Source organism: Nicotiana tabacum, chromosome 10, assembly GCF_000715075.1.
Source record: "Nicotiana tabacum cultivar K326 chromosome 10, ASM71507v2, whole genome shotgun sequence".
Taxonomy (NCBI): Eukaryota; Viridiplantae; Streptophyta; class Magnoliopsida; order Solanales; family Solanaceae; genus Nicotiana; species Nicotiana tabacum.
The window spans coordinates 83,102,562-83,126,615 of record NC_134089.1 but is presented as its reverse complement, the minus strand read 5'-3'; the positions used below and the strand labels follow the sequence as shown (position 1 = coordinate 83,126,615).

Sequence of the window (24,054 nt, the reverse complement as noted above, 5' to 3'; positions counted from 1 at the left end):
TTGATTCGTGTGAGCAAGATGAGCTATTCTCATTCGTTTTTCTCTTCTTTCTTTTTTATTTTTTTGTTTCTGTTGTCTGTTGCTTGTGTTATCTAGAGACGATAGAAAGAGATGAGAGAGAAGGTGGGTAGGGTTGTATACCTGGTAATTCTGCATTGGATTTACCATCGCAAACCACACTATGCGGTCGCATATGTGTTTCGCGAAGGATTATTACCTGTGGAAAGTGCAACAGATGTGCGACCTATTCGGCGGTCGTAGAATGATTCTGCGGGCCGTAGAAGGTGATTATCTCTGCATTTCTAAGGTCCAATTTGAATGGTGTTCTGCTTTTGTCTGCGACCATTAAGCGGTTCGCAGCCCTTTATGCGGCCGCATATGTTGCCGTAGAACAACAGCTGAAGCTCAGCTTGTTTTCCTTCATTTTCCCTCTGCCTTTGCATCCTATTTCTTTGTATTTTGGACAACCTGCATTCTAACACATACGTCAAACTGTTCAACACTTACAAGTGAACCTACAAAAATAAAAATCTAACAAAAAAATGATACCAACACATGGGTGGCATCCCAAGAAGCACTTGATTTAACGTCATGGCACGACAATGTTGCCCCTATTTTGGCTAATCAGTGGTGGGGATTGGTACATGACCATCCTTGAATGTGAATTGTTCTACTAGTTGCCTTTTTCCAATGGTTCCGAGCTAATGCTTGACCCTTTGGCCATTTACTTTGAAAGTTCGAATCTCGTCCTCAGATTCTAATCAATAGCGCCATAAGAAGACACACTCACAACTTTGAATGGGCCAGACCATTTAGATTTGAGTTTGCCCGGAAAGAACTTCAATCTTGAGTTGAAGAGTAAGACCAAGTCAAAGGATTTGAATTCCCATTTCAAAATATTCTTGTCATGAACAAACTTCATTATTTCTTTATACATGGCTGCATTCTCATAGGCATGGAAATAGAATTCTTCCATCTCGTTGAGTTGTATCATCCTTAGATTAGCAACTTCGGCCCAGTCAAGATTCAACTTTTTCAATGCCCACATGGATTTGTGTTCAAGCTCCACTGGCAATTGACAAGCCTTACCAAAAACCAACCGATAAGATGAGGTCCAATGGGTGTCTTAAATATTGTTTGATAAGCCCACAATGCATCATCTGGCTTCTTTGACCAATCGGTCCTGTTTGCATTAACAGTTTTTGCTAGAATGTTTTTTATCTCCCGTTTAGAGACTTCAACTTGACCACTTAACTGAGGATAGTAAGGGGTGGTCACCTTGTGCTTGACTCCATATTATTCGAGCAACTCGGCAAAAGATTTGTTGCAAAACTGAGAACCACCATCACTAAGGATGGCCCTTGGGGTTCCAAACGGAGTAAATATGTTCTTAGAAAAGGCGGTTACACTTCTTTCCTCATTGTTTGGCAAGGCTCAACCATTTAGATACATAATCTACTGCCACCAAGATATATGCTATGCCGTAAGAGCTTACAAAGGGACCCATGAAATCTATACCCCACACATCAAAGATCTCGGCCTCCATCACAAAGTTCATAGGCATCTCATGCCTTCTAGAAATTGACCCTTGTCTTTGACATTGGTCACATGCCTTAACCATTTGGTTTGCATCTTGATAGATCTATGGCTAATAATATCCACATTCAAGCACTTTACCACAGTACGGTTTCAATTGTGGTGACCCCCAACTAGGGAGTCATGACATGCTTTGAGAAATTGCATCACCTCATCTTACGGAACACAATGTCGAATGATGTTGTCGGTGCAAATACAGAACAAAGATGGTTCCTCCCAATAGTATTGCCTACACTCCCGCAATAACCTTTTCTTTTGATAAGCTTCTGAATCATCGAGGATAAGGTCACTAACCAACAAGTTAGTGATGTCGGCATACCAAGGAGTGGATGTGCTAGAAATTGCCAATAAGTGTTCATCTAGGAAGGCATAATTAATTTCAAAATCTTCTTTTGGTCTCCCTGCCTCTTCAAGCCTAGATAAGCGATTCACAACTTGATTCTCTATTCCTTTTCGATCCTTGACTTCAAAGTCAAACTCTTGTAACAAAAGAACCCACCTAATCGGTCTTGGTTTAACATCCTTTCTCCGCCATAAGGTAGCAGAGAGTAGCATGATCGTTGTAGACCATCACTTTGGATCCCAACAAATAGGCCCGAAAATTTTCAAAAGCATAGACAATAGCAAGCAGTTCTTGCTCAGTTACAATGTAATTTATTTGTGCGCCATTAAATGCCTTGCTTGCGTAGTAGACAGGATGAAGAATTTTGTTATGTCATTGACCAAGTACTATTCCAATAGCCATACCACTGGCGTCATACATGAGTTCAAATGGAAGAGACCAATCGGGTGTGACAATAATATGTGCTGTGGTGAGTAGGGATGTACATTTGGATCGGATATTCGAAATCTGAACCGATCCGCTCAATTTTGGATTTCGTATTTAGGATATTTGGATCGAATTCAGATTTGATTTATTAAAATTTCGGATTTTCGAATTGGATTTGGATTTTTATAATTTGAACCCGATCCGTTCCGAAATCCGAATTTATTAGGGGGAAGTATAAATACTAATTTTATTTTTAGGGTTAGGTATAATCTTATTTCATTCTCGTTCTCTTCTCTCATTCTCTCAGAGTCCACCCTGAGACTGCTGCTCATTTCTAGAGACAATTGCTCCTGCTCGTCGCTTCCTCTGTCTCTTCTCTTTCTAAACATCAATGGCTTCTTCTTCTGCTTCTTCTTCTTCTTTCTTGAGTTTCTTGTTGTTGTTTTCTTCTTTCTTTCTCTTATGTTTTAAACTATGTGTAGCACAGTTAGTGCCAGCAGCATACATGTTTGGTGACTCCCTTGTAGACGTTGGAAATAACAACCATTTTGATACAGTTATTAAAGCTAATTTCCCTTATAATGGTGTTGATTATCTTGGTTGAAAATCTACTAGATGATTTTGCAATGGGAAAAACACTGCTGATTTTCTAGGTAATTAAGCAAACACTCATCATATATTAATAGTAATAGATAATCCTATTTATGAAACATTAGTGTTTCTTGACCTTTCTTATAATTATTTCTTGAAACTTGAGAGCCCAGATCTGAAAACACTAGTTGGAAGCCTAACAAATCTTGAAGAACTTTATCTTGACGACGTAATATTTACGTACAATCCGATCTGAAAATCCGATCACCAAACCAATCTGAACTTTAAAATTCGATCTAATTCGATATAATTCGGATCAGATTCAGATCGGATTGCATGTTGTGGAATCCGAAATCTAAAATTTCAATCCGATCTGATCCGATTCATGCACAGCCCTAGTGGTGAGCCTTGCTTTCAATTCCTCAAAATCTTTGAGGCATTTCTCATCGAACTCAAACTTAGCATCCTTTTCAAGGAGCTTGCACATGGGACTTGCAATTTATGATAAGTCCTTCATAACTCGCCTGTAAAAATCGACATGCCCCAAAAAACTCCGAACACCTTTGACCGAAGTGGGGGGAGGAAGATTGGAAATTATCTTAACCTTTGCCTGATCAACTTCAATGCCTTGCTTGGAGATTTTGTGACCAAGAACAATACCCTCGTCCACCATAAAGTGACATTTTTCCCATTTGAGCACAAGGTTTGTCTCCTCACATCAGCACTTGCCTAAGGTTGTCAAGACAATGCTCAAAGGAATCACTAACTATAGAGAAGTCATCCATGAATATCTCTAAGAAATCCTCCACCATGTTCGAGAATATTGATATCATGCATCGTTGAAAAGTAGTCGGGGCATTGCATAGCCTAAATAGCATCCGACTAAAAGCGGAAGTCCCATACGAACATGTAAATGTCATCTTCTCTAGGTCCTCTAAGGCTATGTTGATTTGGTTGTAGCCATAATAACCATCCAAGAAGCAATAAAGTGACCTTCCCGCTAGCCGATCAAGCATTTCATCAATAAAAAGGCATAGGAAAATGGTCTTTGCAAGTAGCACTATTTAGCTTCCGGCAGTCCATGCAAACTCTCCACTTGGTCACTGTCCTTGTTGGGATGAGTTCATTTTTGTCATTTTGAATCATGGTCATGCATCCTTTCTTTGGCACACATTGTACCGGACTCACCCAAGAACTATCGACAATGGGGTAGACAACCCCAGCATCCAACCATTTTATGATTTCTTTCTTCACCACCTCTTGCATGGAAGGATTTAACCTCCTTTGATGCTCCACGCTAGGTTTGCTCTCTTCCTCCAATTGTATCTTGTGCTCACAAATTTCGGCGGGAATCCCTCGGATATTTGCTATAGTCCAACCAATGGCTTGTCTGTGCTCTCTCAAGATATCCAATAAGTGCTCAACCTGCACATCATTCAACAAAGAAGAAAAAATTACGGGTAGAGTTTCATTAGAGCTAAGAAATTTATATCTTAAGTGCAGCGGAAGTGGCTTGAGCTCAAGTTGTGGTGGTGTCACGACCCCAGTTCGCCCTCCGTGAACTTTCATGACGGCACCTAGTCTCTACGACTAGGTAAGCCTAAAAAATGCGAAAATAAACGAAACTTGCGAAAGAAATAATTAAAAGCCAAAAATAACTGAATGAAACAATATTTAAAATGTCGCTCGATATATACAACACAACTTCTCAGAATCTAATACACTATCCCAAAACCCAGAAACTCATGGAACCACAATCCTTTGGATATCTAACATTGTCTAACTCCAGAATATCTAACAAGGAAAAGAAATACAGAAGGGAAAATGTTTAAAAGCTAGAATAGAAGGGACTCTTCGGTCTGCCGACGCGGTAGATGTACCTCGAAGTCTCTAGAGTAGTCGTCTTGCCTCACGGGTGGTAGGACTGAGTCGATGTACCTGGATCTGCACATGAAAAACATGCGCAGAAAGGGAATGAGTATACCACAGTGGTACTCAGTAAGTGCCAAGCCTAACCTCGGTCGGGTAGTGACGAGGAAGGTCAGGGCCCTACTGAGGTTAAATAAAATATAAAGTTCGACAGTGTAGAACATAATAGTATAAATAAATACAACAGTAAAAGTAATGTCACACCCCTTTTTTAAAAGAACCTTCACTAAATCCTCTTAAATTAATAAAAGGATTTTGTAAAGCTCAAAAGGGTTTTCAATTAGAAAGTGACAAAAATTTGTGTTCCAAAGGATTAACTCAGAGTCGCCACCTGACATTTGATTTCGGTGTGTCAGGTCACTATTTTTCTAAAATAATTTTTTTCCCTTCAAAACACTTGAGACTCCAAAACTAAGTCTGCACCAGAGATTCGGGTAAGGGGTTCATTTGACTCGGGGAGAAGGTGTTAGGCATTCTCCGAGTCCCGTAACTAGTACGGTTGCATACTTGATCTAATCGGTTTTTAAAATATTCAAATTAATGTAAAACAAACACAGAAAAATAAGCACACAAAAGGGCTCGAGGTCGTCCCCACCTAATAAAATAAAAATAAAATAACATACTGCAAGCTCCACTTTTGGCCTCCAAATACAAGTACTACGGGGCATTCCCCGGAATAAAATATATACAAGTCCTTTGGGGTATTCCCCGGATAAATTTAACTAAGGAAACGACCTCTCGCCTCAAAATTAACAAAAATCCTAAGGCTTTCCTACTCAAGTGTGGCCGGCCTAAACATGCTCCTAACGGTTCAATTAATTAAAAGAGCAGTAAAAATATTTCAATTAACTTTTAAGTTTCAATCCGATCCCCTGGCCACATACTTGTTTTACTATCTATGTCATCACCCAGTTCATATAGTAAATTTATTCAACTTTGAAGTCGCCAAAATGTTAATCAAAACTCCTTAAACATCTATATCTAAATGAATAATTGTAATAGGTAATTAAAAAAATCATTTTAATCATTAAACCCATACGAACAGGGAGTAAACCAACAGACAAGAACGAATGGAGTAAACAAACAGTAGAATATCATCAAAACAAATCAATGAAGGTAGCTCAAACATCCAAACAAACGGAGAAGCAACAAATTCATAAAGAGATTAAGCACAAACAACGTGAGGAAGGAAGAAATAGACCTCGATGAATCTGAAATGTCAAAACCTCGGACAAGAACTCTACTGGAATGTCTCGCCGAAAACTTCACCGGATTCTTACCGGAATTTGAGTGAAACAAATGAGCCAGCGAATAAAACCCTTTATCTACGACCTCGAACTGCTTACTATTTGGTTCGCTTCAAAAACCGCAGGATACCTCCAGCACTACAAAGATCTTGGAAACGTTGTTGTAACAGAAGTGTGTGTTGCACAATTTAAAATCACTTTGACAGCAAACTTTGTTTAATTTATGGAGTTAATACACATGATCTTCAATATCAAAACCATACAATGAAGCTCACATAAATCGGGACCAGGATCTCGACCAGAAACCTCATTGACTCGACCTCAATCAAAGAAAAGGGATGGTGATTTTGCTCCATTTCCACTGTTGTTTCCTGGTATTCAAAGGGTACTATTGAGTGGTGTTTCATATGGTCTTTTTTAGCAGCAACACAGCTATTTCGAACAGAGGTTTCAGCTGCATTTCGGACAGTTTCGAGAGTGATTTTTGGTGGTTTTCGGGGCTAGAAAGATGCTGGTTTTTGGACGGAATTTGGTGTGGAAATAGTGCTGTTTTTAGCTCGTTGTTGCTGGATTTTAGACTATTTTCAACTCATTTTTTGAGCTACTTTGAGACCGATTTCGAGCTGAAGCTTTGCTGGAGTTCCTGGATGGATTTTGGAGGTTTAAAAAACTGGTTTTGCTGCTTCTTTTTGGCTGGATTTTTGCTGTGTTTTGAGGTAAAAATGGACGTGTTCTGTCGAGTTTTAGGTGCTGATTTTGGAGTGTTTTAATGAATGAAGTTTCAGCTGGTTTTCATGGTTGTTGAATGAAGAAGATGAAGCTGTTTTGAGGAAGAAGATGGGCAGTAGCTGTTGCATTTTATTCCTTCAAGCATCTGCCCCCTTTTTAGTGCTGCTGCACAGCTCCTTTTTAGCTCTAGGGTTTGCCTCGTTCTCTTGTCTTGTGAAGAAGGTTGAAGAAGATGGCTTCTGGCTGCTAGGTTTTCTAGGGCTCCTTTTATAAAGTGTAGGGATTTCTAGGTTATATCTTGTATTTTTTGCTAATTAGTCCCTAGGTTTTTTTATGTATTAGGTCCCTTAGGGTGAACTTAATGGGTATTGGGTATTGGGCTTAAGGAATGAGCTAGAAACTTGGGCCTTTATGACTAGCTATGCTCAAAAATATTAATTATCCCTACTTAAGTAAAAATAATTATTAAAATAAGACTGACCATTAAAACAAAACTATTTTTTGGTATTTTTTCAAGATTAAAAATGACTACACACATTAATGAAACTATTTTTTTGTAATTCTCATTTCTTGTAATAAAATAAAGTAGAAGAGTCAAAATTAATTAAAATAGCTATATTAGGCCTAAATTAAATATTTACATGCTAAAATACGAAAAATCTTGGGGAGGGTCAAAAATTACATGTCTACAGTTGCCCCTCTTTGATTGGAAACGCGAAGAATTTTCGGACAAAAACGACTAGAGAGGTTTTTTTGACCCGACCCTTATTTGGAAAGACTAAAACTAAGAGAAAAGGGGAATGTGACCAAGCTCTTGTATCTGAGCTGCCTACATATCCTTGGCTATAAAGGAATCAGGCCACGTGTAGTTCAGAAGTGAGTGAGATGATGGAGTATGCCGAGGTAGAGAGCCAGTCGAGGTGCCGTTCCGCCGAGGCTCTGGTCCGCGGTCCTGTTATTACATTAGAAATCAATATATGAAAAATACTAACTAAGCCTGTCAGCTATGAGTTACAAAAGTCCTATCTATAAGTCTTCTGAAGCTTGATCTTGAGTCTGAATGGTTCTTCATGCAGACTTTAGATTTGAACCTTGACGCTCGCTAGTTGCAGGTGCTAGTTCATTCTTCTTAAGCTTTTTTGGATCAAGACTGGACATGTAGACCTTGTGACTTCAACCACGTCTTGACTCGCATTCTTACCGCGAGCTTCTGCTACTTCTAACTTGAATTGAATTCCGAAATAACTTCCCTTGTTATCCAGGTGGGTGCCTGCTACTGACTTGAAACTTGAAATGACTCTGAAATGAGCTCTGAAATGTCTTCCCTCATTCTCCAGGTGGGTGCTTGCTAATAGCTTGAAACTCGAATTGTATTCCCCTTGTTATCCAGGTGGGTGCCTGATTACCAAAAACTTGAATTGTATTCCCTCGTTATCCAAGTGGGCGCCTGATTACCAAAAACTTGAATTGTATTCCCTCGTTATCCAGGTGGGCGCTTGATTACCATCAACTTGAATTGTACTTCCTCGTTATCCAGGTAGGCGCCTGATTATCAAAAACTTGAATTGCATTCCCTCGTTATCCAGGTAGGTGCCTGATTACCAAAAACTTGAATTGTATTCCCTCGTTATCCAGGTGGGCGCCTGATTGCCAACACTTGAATTGTATTCCCTCGTTATCCAGGTGGGGGCCTGATTGCCAAAACTTGAATTGTATTCCCTCGTTATCTAGGTGGGTGCCTGATTACCAAAAACTTGAATTATATTCCCTCCTTATCCAGGTGGGCGCCTGATTACCAAAACCTTGAATTATATTCCCTCGTTATCTAGGTGGGTGCCTGATTACCAAAACATGAATCGTATTCCCTCGTTATCCAGGTGGGTGCCTAATTTCCAAAAACTTGAATTGTATTCCCTCGTTATCCAGGTGGGCTCCTGATTGCTAAAAACTTGAATTGTACTCCCTCGTTATCCAGGTGGGTGCCTGATTGCCAAAAACTTGAATTGTATTCCCTCGTTATCCAGGCGGGCGCCTGATTACGAAAACTTGAATTGTATTCCCTTGTTATCCAAGTCGGTGCCTGATTACCAAAAACTTGAGTTGTATTCCCTCGTTATCCAAGTGGGCGCCTGATTACCAAAACATGAATTGTATTCCCTCGTTATCTAGGTGGGTGCCTGATTACCAAAAATTTAAATTGTATTCCCTCGTTATCCAGGTGGGTGCCTGATTGCCAAAAACATGAATTGTATTCCCTCGTTATCCAGGTGGGCGCCTGATTACCAAAAACTTGAATTATATTACCTCATTATCCAGGTGGGCGCCTCCGACCAAAACTTGAATTGTATTCCCTCGTTATCCACGTGGGCGCCTGATTACCAAAAACTTGAAATGTATTCCCTTGTTATCGAGGTGGGTGCCTGATTGCCAAAAACTTGAATTGTATTCCCTCGTTATCCAGGTGGGTGCCTGATTGCTAAAAACATGAATTGTATTCCCTCGTTATCCAGGTGGGTGCCTGATTACCAAAAACTTGAATTGTATTCCCTTGTTATCCAGTTAGGTGAATGATTGCCAAAAACTTGAATTGTATTCCCTCGTTATCCAGGTTGGTGCCTGATTACCAAAAACTTGAATTGTATTCCCTCGTTATCCAGGTGGGTGCCTGATTTCCAAAATTGGAACTGTATTCCCTCGTTATCCAAGTGGGTGCCTGAGCCATGCTCTCTTCTTAGAGGATTCTGAACAAAATTTCTTGCCCCTAAGCCATGCCTTCTTCACGAGAGGGTCCCTGTGGATTAACAAATTTTCTTGCCTCTGCTTTAGACGAATAAAATTTTGTTAGTTTGAAAACGTGGTGGGCATCATTGCTGAGTGTCTGCTTCTGCCACTGCTAAGATAACTTTGATTTCAACCTGGACGACCTTGACTATTATCTACTGCCCATTTTCTTTCAACCCTTATCACAAAAAACACCTTTGCTCCGTTCGTTCCCAATATCCTCTATCTGTTGCATTTTGCTCATAGATTGACATTTACCGAACTCTTGCATTTCTCATATGAAACCCAAAGCATGTTGATTGTTACCAACTCAATATGCATACCACTTTTCCTCGACTCATGCCACTTTGATGTGCTAGCCAAATTTGTTTTGTGCAATTGGAAAGCTGGTAGCAAATTTTGAAGTCATTTCTCACTTGTTCTGACAAAACAGACTCAAGAAGGGACTCAAACAAAACGAGCAAAACAAAATAAGGGACAAGGGAAAGAGATGATACCTAACAAGAAAATTACGAAGTAGAAACTTATCAGATGTGGATACCAACCGTAATGACCATGACATGCACCTTTGGATTAAGTGGCCTAATCTCTCAAGCAAGTCGAATATTCAACTCTTGTTGTACTTCTAAGTTGTGAAACTGGGCTTCGACGCTCCAGTTGTCCTATTTAATCCACAATCCTCAGTTGACTTGTAGTGTCCTAAAGGGTTTTCACCATCAAGCCTCTCTCATTTTGCTCTTTTCTCAACTCACTGTCGTCTTACGGTGCCCCTGAGGATTTTCAGCTATAAGACTCTCTCATTTTATCATTTTCTCTCATTGTGCTGAGAACAAAGGTATTACCCGTGATGCAGGGATATCATATTTTCACCGCACACTTGATTTGGCATCCTCAAAGATTGGTCAGAAGGTCTTTCTTTGGATCGTAATGTAGGCTTTTGAACAGGGTTGGAAAGAAAGGGTGGTATGAAGGCTTAAAATAATTTAAGATGAAAAGGGTTCAAAATTACAACTTTTGGAATCGGGCCTTTTGGCAAAACTAAAACTTCTGCCCCAGTTTCTTGGAGTTTGGGGATTTTTTTTTGGATTTTTGCTTTGATGGGATTTCTAGGAAAAACTGCCCCACTCTTGACTTGGGGATTATGAAATATTTTATTTGGTATGACCGAACCGTAAGGCTGCCTACGTATCTTGTGGTGACAAGAATCGGGTCGAACGTAGTTCAAAAGACAAAGTTGTTTTTTTTCTTTTCTTTTTCTCTATTTTTTTTCTTTTTCCTTTTTCTCTATTTTTTTCTCTTTCCTTTTTTATCTTCTCTTTCTCTTTTTCTTTTCCTTTTCTAGTTCCTGACTCTATTTCAGATTCCAAAAGAGGGGTATGAAACAAAAAATTAGGGCTCAAAATGGGTAGCAAAAGATAAAGTGTTTGGGTAGCAGAATAAAATACCTTCGTCATACCAAACTTAAAAGCGCCCAGTACAAACATGCAATTGAAGATAAGCAAACAAATCACACATATTATCTATTGATGGCATCAATACAAACAAAAAGTGTCAATGAGCAATACTTTTGTTCCAATGAATGACCCTTGCCAGTTCAAAGCAGACTTGACTCAACCTTATCTTGATGTGGAAGAATGCATTTCAGCACTGACTGATTTACCTCAAATTGCTTGAGAGACATTTCCTTGTTGTATGCTCTTATCAACCTCTTGATTTTCCAGACTAACTACCTCAGTTTCACTCAATTCAAGCTTCAGGTTATCTCAGAATGTGTGAATCTTTACTTGTTTCCCCAAATACATCCTTTTATCATATTCAAAACTGTATCATTGTTTCATGATTAGACTAACTTTCAAGACCAAGCTGAGAATTATGCGTGCATGTCATGTCATGTCACTAGATGAAAAGAACTATAAAGGAAAAGTGACCTAAACAAAAACTGACTAGAACTAACAGAAAACAAGAGATTGCATTAGACAGATGGTGAAAAGGGTTTGAATAAAACAAGCAAAATAGACCTGGGTTACAACCCTAGAACAATCCTAGATAACACTAGACGAGTTACTACCACTAAACGAACTAGGAAAAATAAGAAAAAGAAGGGTTTGAGCCACAATACAATATCCAGATTACAACCAAGACAATATCCGGATTACAACCCTAAAATAACCCAGACAACAGAAATGACAACAAAATAAACCACCAAAACTCCTCCGTGGCTATCCAAAAAAGGAGTGTCTTTCCAATTACCAGGCTCGACATCTTAGCCACTGGGTTGCACATCAGAATTACTAGGACCTTCACCAATTTCCATATCATTAACTTCAGTCAGCAAGTTCCCAAGAGGATTCTCATACTCTCTGTCATCACGCATCATTCCCATAAAGTGTGCATCATCATGTGCAGGTAAAGGATTATGTGCAATGTTCTGGGTGTCACTGTCTTGGACCACAATTATCCCTTCTTGAATCATTCTTTCTATCTCCCTTTTCAAAGCATGACAATCTTCAATGTTATGCCCTTGAACATTAGAGTGGTACATGCACCGTACAGTAGGATCAAAACCTTTTGCATATGAGTCCGGAGTATAGCCGATGAGCGGCTTAATCAGGCCAGACTGTTTTAACTATTCAAATAAGCTTGTGTAGGATTATCCGATTAGAGTGAAAGACTTTTCTCTTTGTTGTTGCCTTCTCATTTTGTACTCCGTCCTTGGTTGGAACCTCTTTCGGGCAGGGGGTTGATGTGCTTGTAGAGGTGGGTAAGACGTTTGTAGAGGTGGTACAAGCCGTTGCGGGTTTTGTGAGTGTGGAGCATATGACAGTGCATTGTGGATAAAGTACTAGGGATGTGAGGTATGACTTCAGGGATTTTGTGGAGGAAAGTAGTATTGGTGAGGATTATCTGGAGTACGAGGATATTCATGGAGTCGGTATTGAGGCTGAAAGCGTTTAGTAGGAATGCTTACTAGATCATGTCGTTGGCGGGGCTCAGCAACATCTTTTCTATCAATCGGAGAACTGACCCGAGCAACTTGTTCGTTCCATCTGAACCAAAACTCCCTAAAACTTTCATTGGATCTCTTTCCTTTGGCATCGGGGACTTTGAACACAGTCTCGCTAGAGGATCGAGGAAGAGAAGCTGGTGGAGGGGCTACAAAAATAAGAGCAAATGTCGGAGCAGGGTATGAGGTTGTTTTGGCTGGTGGAGCATGGAACATTTGGGAGGAAGTGCTAGGGTAATTGTGGTAAGGGGTAAAGCCCGGTGCATGTTGAGGGGAAAGGTCGACGGTAGTGGGAACCTGGGCTTGTGATAGTGGCGGGATAGTTGCAGGGTTTTCAGTGTAGTTAGTGGAGAATGAAGGTGACGGATGCCCCCTGATCCAATACTGATACATTTCTGCCATCTGCTATTTCAACCTTTGGACCTCCTCTTTCAATTCAAATTCCGACTCCACAATCTCCCTTGGTGGGTCTACAACTCCAGTGTCTAAGTCTTTGCTAGCCATGTCTACCTTGTTTTTTAACCTTGTGTTGTATGGACAAATCATCAAAGTGCCACAAACTAACCACCCTCTATCATAATGACAATGAAAGTAACAAAGAGGAGCAAGATGAAGCCAACATGTTAGCGTTAGGACATTTATCAGATAAAAATATCACATTGCGTGTAATGCCCCTAGCAACAATTAATGGTTCTAGAATGACTTCGAGGGTCACAAGGTCGTTTGGCATCATCCCCATTTTGTTCATTTTAACCTTCTCTTTTCTTTCTTTTCTAGCACTTCTTGGCTTGCTCATTTTCCTTCGTCTCTTTTCTTTCTAATTGTCACTCTTTTCTTTCCTCTCATTTCTCACATCCACAACTTCGTTCTCTTTTTTCTTTTCCTTTTTTTTCTTTTTTTAATAATGATTTGATCGAACCCTATGTAAGTTGCCTACGTATCATGTCCCTCATGAATCAGATCAAGCTTAGTTCTGGAAAAGTAATGGACAAATAAACTAAGAAACAAAAATCTTTTTGGGATTTTTCATTTATAATTTTTTTTGGATTTTCAAATACAAAACATGAAGTACTATAACAAAAGACTCGATAATCTTAACTAGACTGACAGACTCGATACTACTGTACAAGACTAAAAATTAAAAGACAACCTAAGATAGACTAAAAAATAAAAAGTTTCCTCAAGCAGCTCGTGCATGCAATGGTTTTGACTAGAATGGTCCTGGAGTATTTGTCGTGCTCAAACTCTAGCAAATTGATATATACCTGAATGGAAAAATAAGATCAAATAGAGTTAGTGACTCAAGACACATGTGACACCACGACACTTTCTATTAGACATATGCAAGGCACGATTAAGGCTATTTTTGCAAGATTACCTACGCAGCCAAAATATGGCTATTAGTGCAAACTCAACAAAGATGACCTCAAAGACATGGGCATACCTCACTAAAGCTTATATGGATTCGAACTCCCATAATCATGACCCAAAATTAATTTGCAGAAATGATCCATTTTGCAAAAGCGGCCGATATGGCCCGAAGTGGCTAAAGATGCAAACTCAAAAAGGAAGGACCTTAAAGTAATATGACACCTAGTTGTGGACTCAAAATCCTAAGACATGGGTAATTGAACCACTTTTGCAAAAATGACCCCATTTTGCGAGAACGACCGATATGGCCTAAAAGTGGCTAGACATGCAAATTCAACAGGAATGGCCCTTGAAGTGAGAGGACACTTTATTGTAGACTCAATGCTCTAAGACAGGAGATAACAAACTACTTTGAGAAAATAATCCTATTTTGCAAAAAACGGCTGATGTGGCCAAATATGGCTATACATGCAAGATTTGGCTACAACCCCGGAAGCCAAGAACCTAAGACTTACTAGGAAGGTCGGACCCTATGTGAGCTGCCTACGTATCCTGTCCCGAAAGACGAGAATCAGGTATGTGAAGTTCGGGCAGATTGGACATGGGAAAAGCCTTTAAAAAATGCAACTAATTTAGAAAAACCATAATTTTTGTCTTTTTGAAAAATGATGGAAAATGTAAACTCTTTTTGGATTTTTTTTTTGAACTTTTGGAAAATGATGGAAAATGTAAAATCTTCTTGGATTTTCTTTTTTTCTTTTTTTTTTTGAATTTTTGGAAAATAATGGGAAAGTGTAAAATCTTTTTGGATTTTCTTTTTCTTTTTTTTCGAATTTTTTGAAAATAATGGGAAAGTGTAAAATCTTTTTGGATTTTCTTTTTCTTTTTTTTTTTGAATTTTTGGAAAATAATGAAAAAGTGTAAAATCTTTTTTGGATTTTTCATTTTCATTTTTTTTTTGAAAAAGTAGTGAAAGAAAAATATAACTGGGCCTTACTTGCTTCGTCTTTCACCATTCTTTCCCAAGCATCGGTCCGCCAAATGACCTTTTTACCCTCAAAGATGCAACATGTATCACATAGAGATGATTGAATGTTTTTTTGGGTCACGGGTCCATTTTGACAAAATTTGGATAGACTTTCTACAAAGGAACACAGTGTCTGGGACCGAGCCCTGCTAGGTCTAAATGACATGATGCAAATAAAAATGACCTAAGGGCTGACCTAGGTTTGGGGTTCACTAACAAGGCAATTCGGGGGAGCGTATGGTCGATGGTGGCTGCTCAAGCTTTCCAGTCACTCCATACATCCGACGCCCCCCCCTCCTAAATTAAGGGTGACTCGACAAAGAGTTCGTGCACGCGACGCGTACTCCAAGACTTGTTGCAGAAAGAAGACCCATGGTTATGCAAATGATGACAGTTTATAAAGCAGTAACACATTAAGAAAAGTGATGAACATGTAACCAACAAAACAAAAAAATAAGACAAACAAAGCAAATAAAGAAAACAAACACCTCAATCGAATATCCTAAAAGCCAACAAGATCAAGTACCAGCTCGAACCTGCAAGTCTTCAGCGGAGTCGCTAGAGATGTCACACCCCTTTTTTAACAGAACCTTCACTAAACCCTCTTAAATTAATAAAAGGATTTTGTAAAGCTCAAAAGGGTTTTCAATTAGAAAGTGACAAAAATTTGCGTTGAAAAGGATTAACTCAGAGTCGCCACCTGACATTTGATTTCGGTGTGTTAGGTCATAGTTTTTCTAAAATAATTTTTTTCCTTTCAAAACATTTGAGACTCCAAAACTAAACCTGCACCAGAGATTCGGGTAAGGGGGTTCATTTGACTCGGGGAGAAGGTGTTAGGCATTCCCCGAGTCCCGTAACTAGTGCGGTTGCATACTTGATCTAATCGGCTTTTAAAATATTCGAATTAAGGTAAAACAAATACAGAAAAATAAACACACAAAAGGGCTCGAGGTCGTCCCCACCTAATAAAATAAAAATAAAATAAAATACTGCAAGCTCCACTTTTGGCCTCCAAATACAAGTACTACGGGGCATTCCCGGAATAAAATATATACAAGTCCTTCGGGGCATTCTCCGGATAAATTTAACTAAGGGAACGACCTCTCGCCTCGAAATTAACAAAAATCCTAAGGCTTTCCTACTCAAGTGTGGCCGGCCTAAACATGCTCCTAACGGTTCAATTAATTAAAAGAGCAGTAAAAATATTTCAATTAACTTTTAAGTTTCAATCCGATCCCCTGGCTACATACTTGTTTTACTATCTATGTCATCATCCAGTTCATATAATAAATTTATTCAACTTTGAAGCCACCAAAATGTTAATCAAAACTCCTTAAACATCTATATCTAAATGAATAATTGTAATAGGCAATTAAAAAACTCATTTTAATCATTAAACCCATACGAACAGGGAGTAAACCAACAGACAAGAACGAATGGAGTAAACAAATAGTAGAATATCATCAAAACAAAGCAATGAAGCATAGCTCAAACATCCAAACAAAGGGAGAAGCAACAAATTAATAAAGAGATTAAGCACAAACAACGTGAGGAAGGAAGAAATAGACCTCGATGAATCTGAAATGTCAAAACCTCGGACAAGAACTCTACTGGAATGTCTCGCCGAAAACTTCACCGGATTCTGACCGGAATTTGAGTGCAACAAATGATCCAATGACTAAAACCTTTATCTATGACCTCAAACTGCTTACTATTTGGTTCGCTTCAAAAACCGCAGGATGCCTCCGGCACTACAAAGATCTTGGAAACGTTGTTGTAACAGAAGTGTGTGTTGCACAATTTAAAATCACTTTGATAGCAAACTTTGTTTAATTTATGGAGTTAATACACATGATTTTTAAGATCAAAACCATACAATGAAGCTCACATAAATTGGGACCAGGATCTCGACTAGAAACCTCATTGACTCGACCTCAATCAAAGAAAAGTGATGGTGATTTTGCTCCATTTCCATGGCTGTTTCCTGGTGTTCAAAGGGTACTTTTGAGTGGTGTTTCAGATGGTCTCTTTTAGCAGCGACACAGCTATTTCGAACAGAGGTTTTAGCTGCATTTCAGACAGTTTCGAGAGAGATTTTTGGTGGTTTTCGGGGCTAGAAAGATGCTGTTTTTTGGCCGGAATTTGGTGTGGAAACAGGGCTGTTTTTTAGCTCGCTGTTGCTGGATTTTAGACTATTTTCAACTCGTTTTTTGAGCTACTTTGAGACCGATTTCGAGCTGAAGCTTTGCTGGAGTTCCTGGCTGGATTTTGGAGGTTTAAAAAACTGGTTTTTCTGCTCCTTTTCGGCTTGGATTTCTGCTGCATTTTAAGGTAAAAATGGATGTGTTCTGTCGAGTTTTAGGTGCTGATTTTGGGGTGTTTTAATGACTGAAGTTTCAGCTGGTTTTCATGGTTGTTGAATGAAGAAGATGAAGCTGTTTTGAGGAAGAAGATGGGAAGCAGCTGCTGCGTTTTATTCCTTCAAGCATCTGCCCCCTTTTTAGTGTTGTTGCGCAACTCCTTTTAACTCTAGGGTTCTAGGGCTCTAGGGTTTGCCTTGTTCTCTTGTCTTGTGAAGAAGGTTGAAGAAGATGGCTTCTCGCTGCTAGGTTTTCTAGGGCTCCTTTTATAAAGTGTAGGGATTTCTAGGTTATATCTTGTATTTTTTTGCTAATTAGTCCCTAGGTCTTAGGTCTTTTGTGTATTAGGTCCCTTAGGGTGAGCTTAATGGGTATTGGGTATTGGGCTTAAGGAATGGGCTAGAAACTTGGGCCTTTATAAGTAGCTATGCTCAAAAATATTAATTAGCCCTATTTAAGTAAAAATAATTATTAAAATAAGACTGACCGTTAAAACAAAACTATTTTTTGGTATTTTTTCAAGATTAAAAATGACTACGACACATTAATGAAACTATTTTTTGTAATTCTTATTTTCTTGTAATAAAATAAAATAGAAGAGTCAAAATTAATTAAAATAGCTATATTAGGCCTAAATTAAATATTTACATGCTAAAATACGAAAAATCTTGGGGAGGATCAAAAATTACATGTCTACAAGTAACACAGAATATAAAAAGGCCACAACAACTATTACAGAGACAAGGTAAACACAGAAAGAAAGATGACTTAGCACCAAAATAACAATCGGGGATCTCCCAGGATACCGTCCTGTAGTCCCAAATATACATATCCAATGGATCTCCCGGGATCCCGTCCCGTAGTCCAACTCATAGTGCGCGGGGATCTATAGAAATTTCGTTCCGTATTCCCAAATGTAAATACCCAATACTAGGAGAATATACCGAGTGCAGTCCCGTATTTTCAAAGTAAAAGGGGGATCTACCGGAATACAAATCCGTAGTCCCAAAGTAAACACACAACAACAACATGAAGAATACACAATTCAATTCAAATTTCATATTAAGGCAAAATAGGTACTTCTAGCCTAGCATGTTGCACATAATCCAAATAAGGCAGTTTGAGCAAGTAAAGCAATTAAGTCAATTAGGCATGCTTTCCTAAGCTAATAACAAGCTTAAATTGCAAGTAGTATAAAATAGGGAAAAAGAAACACAATTGAAATTACTTAAGGAAAATCGGATTTTCAACAATTTTCACAAGTACGCATTCGTCACCTCATGTACAAGGAATTTCAAATATCAATAATACCAAATCCTAAGGGGAAGATCCCCCACACAAGGTTAGGCAAGCCACTTACCTCGAACCAGCTCAAATCAATCCGAAATCACGCTCTTGCCATGAGTACTCGACTCCAAATGGCCCAAATCTATTCAATTCAATTTCATAATGTAAATAATACTTCAAGTAACTGATTCTACAATTAAATTCTAAGCTAATATGGGAAATTAGGTAAAATGACCAAAACGCCCCTTGGGTCCACGTCACAGAATTGGGAGAAATTTACATTTTCAGAAACCACATACTCTCACGAGTCTATACATAACAAGAACACTGAAATCAGAGTTCAATTGACCCCTCAAATACCCATGTTAAGGTCTCTTAATCCCACGCCCTAATTACCCATTTTCCCCAAATTTTCCACCACTAATTAGGTCTTTAATCACATATAAACGAGTTATGAAGTCAAAAATATTACCTCCAAGTGATTCCCCTCGAATCCCTCTTCAATTCTTTTCAAAAAGCTCCAAAATGACCGACAATGGAAAAAATAAACCCCAAAATTTACTTTATGCGAACGCGTCAACTCCCACGCGAATGCGATGCTCAGGCATCCTACACTACGCGATCGCAGATAGGGAACCGCGTTCGCGAAGAACAAACTCCAAGTCAAACCCCTAGTCCACTTAACTCTACGCGAATGCGACCTTCACCACGCGTTCACGATCAACAAACTCGCCACCTTATGCGATCGCAACTCTACCTTTGCGAACGCGAAGAATGAACTGGGCTGCCCCCGAAAAATCTCTATGCGATCGCGAGACATCTTACGCGATCGTGAAGAAGAACACTCTGCAACAACTGAAGCTCCAAAAATCTTCAACTTTCCAAAGCATGAAATGGTCCGATTCACCACCCAAAACTCACCCGACGCCCCCGGGACCTCAACCAAACATACCAACAAATCCCATAACTTCATTCAAACTTGTTCCAACCTTCGGAACGCTCAAAACAACATCAAAACACCTATTTTTCATCAGATTCAAGCCTAAGAATTCCAAAAACTCTAAAAATACGCTTTCGATCAAAAAGGCTATCAAACCTCGTCCGAATGACCTAAAATTTTGCACACACATCACATTCAACACTACGAATCTACTCTAACTTCCAGAATTCCATTCTGTCCCTCGGATCAAAATCTCACTATCGAACCAGAAACTTCAAAAATTTGACTTTCGGCATTTCAAGTCTAAATTAGCTACGGACCTCCAAAATACAATCCAAACATGCCCCTAAGCCCTAAATCACCCAACGGAGCTAACGGAACCATTGAATTTTCATTCCGAGGCCATCTTCATACTGTTCCAACTACGGTCAACTTTCCAACACTTAAGCTCTCATTTAGGGACTAAGTGTCCCAAAACCCTCCAAAGCTCAAACCAAACATCTCGGCAAATCAAAATAGCAGAAATAAACTCAGGAAAAGCAGTTAATAGGGGATCGGGGTGTTAATTCTTAAGACGACTAGCTGGGTCGTCACAGGTGGCTTGACAATTGAAGGCTTAGTGGGAGGAGTGGCTCTATTCTCTAAGTCAAGAGAAAGCTTCTTTGGTGCATAAGTGTAGGACCCAAGCCATTCCAATGCATTTACCGATTCCACATATCCTTCCATGTCCTCACAATCAAAATTTACCAAAATAGCCGCCAATACCTCACCATTGCATTCTTCTTCCATCTTCACCTCAACGACATCCTCTACCTCATCAACAACGTCAATGACTGAGATATTCTCGTAAACATGTGCCAGTTTCATACCTTTACTTGCTTGAAAGGTAACATATTCGTCATAAACCTGGAACTTAATCTCATTTCAGTCCGAGTCCATGAGTGCTCTCCTAGTAGCAAGGAATGGTCTCCCCAAGATGATAGTGATTCCTTTATCAACAACACAATCTAGAATAACAAAGTCGGCGGGGAGGAGAAACTTCCCCACTTTCATAAGAACATCATCAACTATTCCCACCGGTCGCTTTATTAAACGATCGGCCATTTGCAACCTCATACTTGTAGGACTAGGAATTCCCAATGCTGCTTTCTTGTAGATAGCAAGAGGAATTAAGTTTATGCTAGCCCCATTATCACAACGGGCTCGTACAAAGTCGCGCAATCCAATAGTGCATAGATCACGGGTCCTCTTTCTTTTGGACGACAGTTGTTGCAATGATGGAACTAACCCGGTGAGTGACATTCATCACTTAATTCTTGGTGGTTTTCTTTTTAGTGATCAAGTCCTTCAAGTATTTAGCAAAACCCAACATCTTTTGGAATGCTTCCACAAATGGAATGTTCATCGATAATTTCTTTAGGATGTCATAGAACTTCTCACGTCTATTATCATCAACCCTTCTAGATAGCCTTTAAGGAAAATGAGGGGGAGGTCTAGGAATTGGTGGTAGAGGTTTTGGTGCTTCTATTACCTTTTCCTTAACCTCTTCATGGCTCACCTCTTGAGCGTTCACCTTCTTCGGGAGTCTTTCATTTTCAACAACATTTGGCATCTCAACTTGTTCCTCAACTTCTTGTTCAGAATTTTCCACTTCAACCACCTGTGCATTCTCTCCTTGAAGCAGTTTCCCACTTCGAGTTGTAATGGCCATGCAATAAGAAGTTGGGCCACTCCACTACCTTTTGGGTTTGCAGTATCAGTTGGGAGCTTGCCTTTTTGCTTCGGTTCTGTCATCTTGATAAATCCCTCATTTGAATCTCCAACTTTTTAATAGATGTGGTGTAAGAACCCACAAGCTCAATCATATTTTTCATTGAAGTGTTAGATCTCTCTTGATTTTGCAATACTCTTTCAAGCATGTTTTCCAACTTTGAATCACTTGAAGAACTTTCCTTCCAATGTGGATAGTTAGAATATTTCCCCTTTGGTGGAACTTAGGGGTTTGAACTCCGATTCGAGAAGCTGTTACTGTTATTACTCCAATTTTCTTGATTTGAACTACCTTGGTCGTGTCACCATTGTTGGTTACCTTGCCTTTGTGGGTTAGATCTCCATTGGTTGGGTTGTCCGGAACCTTGTTAGAGTTAGAATATTTCCCCTTTGGTGGAACTTAGGGGTTTGAACTCCAATTCGAGAAGTTGTTGATGTTGTTACTCCAATTTCCTTGATTTGATCTACCTTGGTCGTGTCACCATTGTTAGTTACCTTGCCTTTGCGGGTTAGATCTCCATTGGTTGGGTTTTTTGGAGCATTGGTAGGGTGGTCTTTGATATCCTCCTTATGAATTGTTGACATAATTTGCCTCTTCATCGTCCTCATTTGACATTGGTTGCACATCTTCCACAACATTAACTTTCTTTGTTTGGCTTTAAGGGAGCATTTTTGTCAACACATTGACATTGGTAGCAAGCCCCGCAATTACTTGATTTCTTTCTTGGTTCTCCTTAATAATGTTGGTCAAGGAAGGAGTACCATATGCAATTTCACCCGTGGTGTCTTCTGAGTGCCAAGCTTGGTTACGTTTGGCCATTTTGTCGAGGATTTATATGATCCTTGCAAATGTTTTATCCATAAATGATCTATCCGCCGCATTTTCGACTATGGATTAATTCATAGGGCCCGAGCCCATGTGAAACTTCTCCAACAAAATATTATCCGGAAAGCCATGATTCGGTGACCTCACCAAATATAGCTTGAATCTATCCCATGCTTCATATAAATGCTCTCCTACTATTTTCTTGAAGAAGAAAATTTTATCCCGAAGCTCAGACTTCTTGCTTTATGGGAATCATTTTTCTAGGAAAGCTCGGACAAGTTCAGGACAAGTGTGGATGGAATTAGGTGGTAGATTTTGGATCCGCTGTCTTGCCTATCCGGTTAAAGAGTACTTGAACACCCTCAACCTTAGGGCATCATCAGAGACATTATTTTGCTTGTGCATTGCACATACACCCAAAAAGTTTCTGAGATGTTGTGTAGAGGTCATCATCAGTGGAATTTCAGAAGAACCCCTCTGCCTTTAGCATTAGGATTAGACTATCTTCCACTTTGAAGGTACCAGCGTCAACTCCAGGAGGGACAATGGCGTTTGTATCCTCAATATACTCATCTATATCCGCAAACACATTCTCATCATCCGGCTCGCCCATGTTTACCTAATGACACCAAGCAAAGCAAGTAATGTGTGATGTAATAGAAGAAGACGTAAAGTAAAGCACACACTAATTAGTAATTTCAAAATCGTATTCCCCGGTAACGACGTCAAAATTTGATACGCTCAAATTACACCTAAATAAATGGTGTAAGGTGGTCGATATCAAATATCATAATCCAACTAAGTTGAGGTCTAATCTCACAGGGAATAGGTGTGAAAAGGTTACTTGAGTATTGTGAAACTTGACTTAAGTCATAATTCTACACCGTTAGTTTAAAAAGAGTGTTGTAATTCTGAATTATCAAAAAAAACTATTTTGTTAAGAGAATGTGATTAATTTGATTAAGAAAACCAAGGTTGTGTCCCCATAAAATGTAATGCTATCAGTGTTAATGTGATATATTTCTAATGGAATGTCCTTTGATATGCAAATGGTTCCTAAATTACTACCCAATATTTTTCAATAATTCGGTAGTATTTCCTCTTTATGATAAGAGTTACAATTAAGAACAACCAATTTATGCCAAGTAGAACCCACTTATCCCTAAGCCATTCTATTAAACACAGTTTAGAGCCTTGAGTTCTTGCTATTCAATTATATCAAACCCCAACCCACTTTCCAAGTTAAGATAGAGTAAAATGGCACTAGCCAATGTTTGAAACCATCAACAATAAATGAAGCATGAGAAATGAATAGATATCAACCAACCATTATATATATATATATATATATATATATATATATATATATATATATATATATATATATATATATATATATATGTGTGTGTGTGTGTGTGTGTGTGTGTGTGTGTGTGTGTGTGTGTGTGTGTGTGTGTTCAATTTGCAAACTTGTAAAACTAAGAATATTTTATAATGAAATTACCATTCTCAAACTAGTTACTTATACTAGAATTCAAGAACAAAGCAATAAATAAACTCATAAAGCTTACAAAAAAGACAAAATTATCTCTTCAAAAGCTTTCAAAAATAATGGTGTTCAATGCTCTAGATGTAGCCCCTTTTTCAGACAAGATGATCCACAAAACCCCTAATCATTCTATTTATAATTGGCTAAAAGTCGTGGTCAAAAAGTAACAAAAATGACCCTATAGATCAAGTTTGCGACCGCAGAATGGGTCGTAAAATGCTTTCGCGATCCGCACATCTTCATTTTCTCCGTAGAATTGATTACAAAGTTTTCCA

The 24,054-nt window shown here is 39.0% G+C and overlaps 2 long non-coding RNA genes across 2 annotated transcripts; both read right to left on the bottom strand.

Annotated features, from left to right (window-relative positions):
- Positions 1 to 4,611: 4,611 nt before the first annotated feature.
- On the bottom strand, positions 4,612 to 6,463 carry LOC107809245 (uncharacterized). The gene is made up of 2 exons (XR_001653368.2): positions 6,087 to 6,463; positions 4,612 to 4,900 (listed from the first exon to the last, which is right to left on the bottom strand). It is a non-coding gene; the product is annotated as an uncharacterized LOC107809245 (long non-coding RNA).
- A 7,181-nt stretch (positions 6,464 to 13,644) lies between these two features.
- LOC142164692 (uncharacterized) lies at positions 13,645 to 17,661 on the bottom strand. The gene is made up of 2 exons (XR_012695599.1): positions 16,616 to 17,661; positions 13,645 to 13,911 (listed from the first exon to the last, which is right to left on the bottom strand). It is a non-coding gene; the product is annotated as an uncharacterized LOC142164692 (long non-coding RNA).
- Positions 17,662 to 24,054: the final 6,393 nt, after the last annotated feature.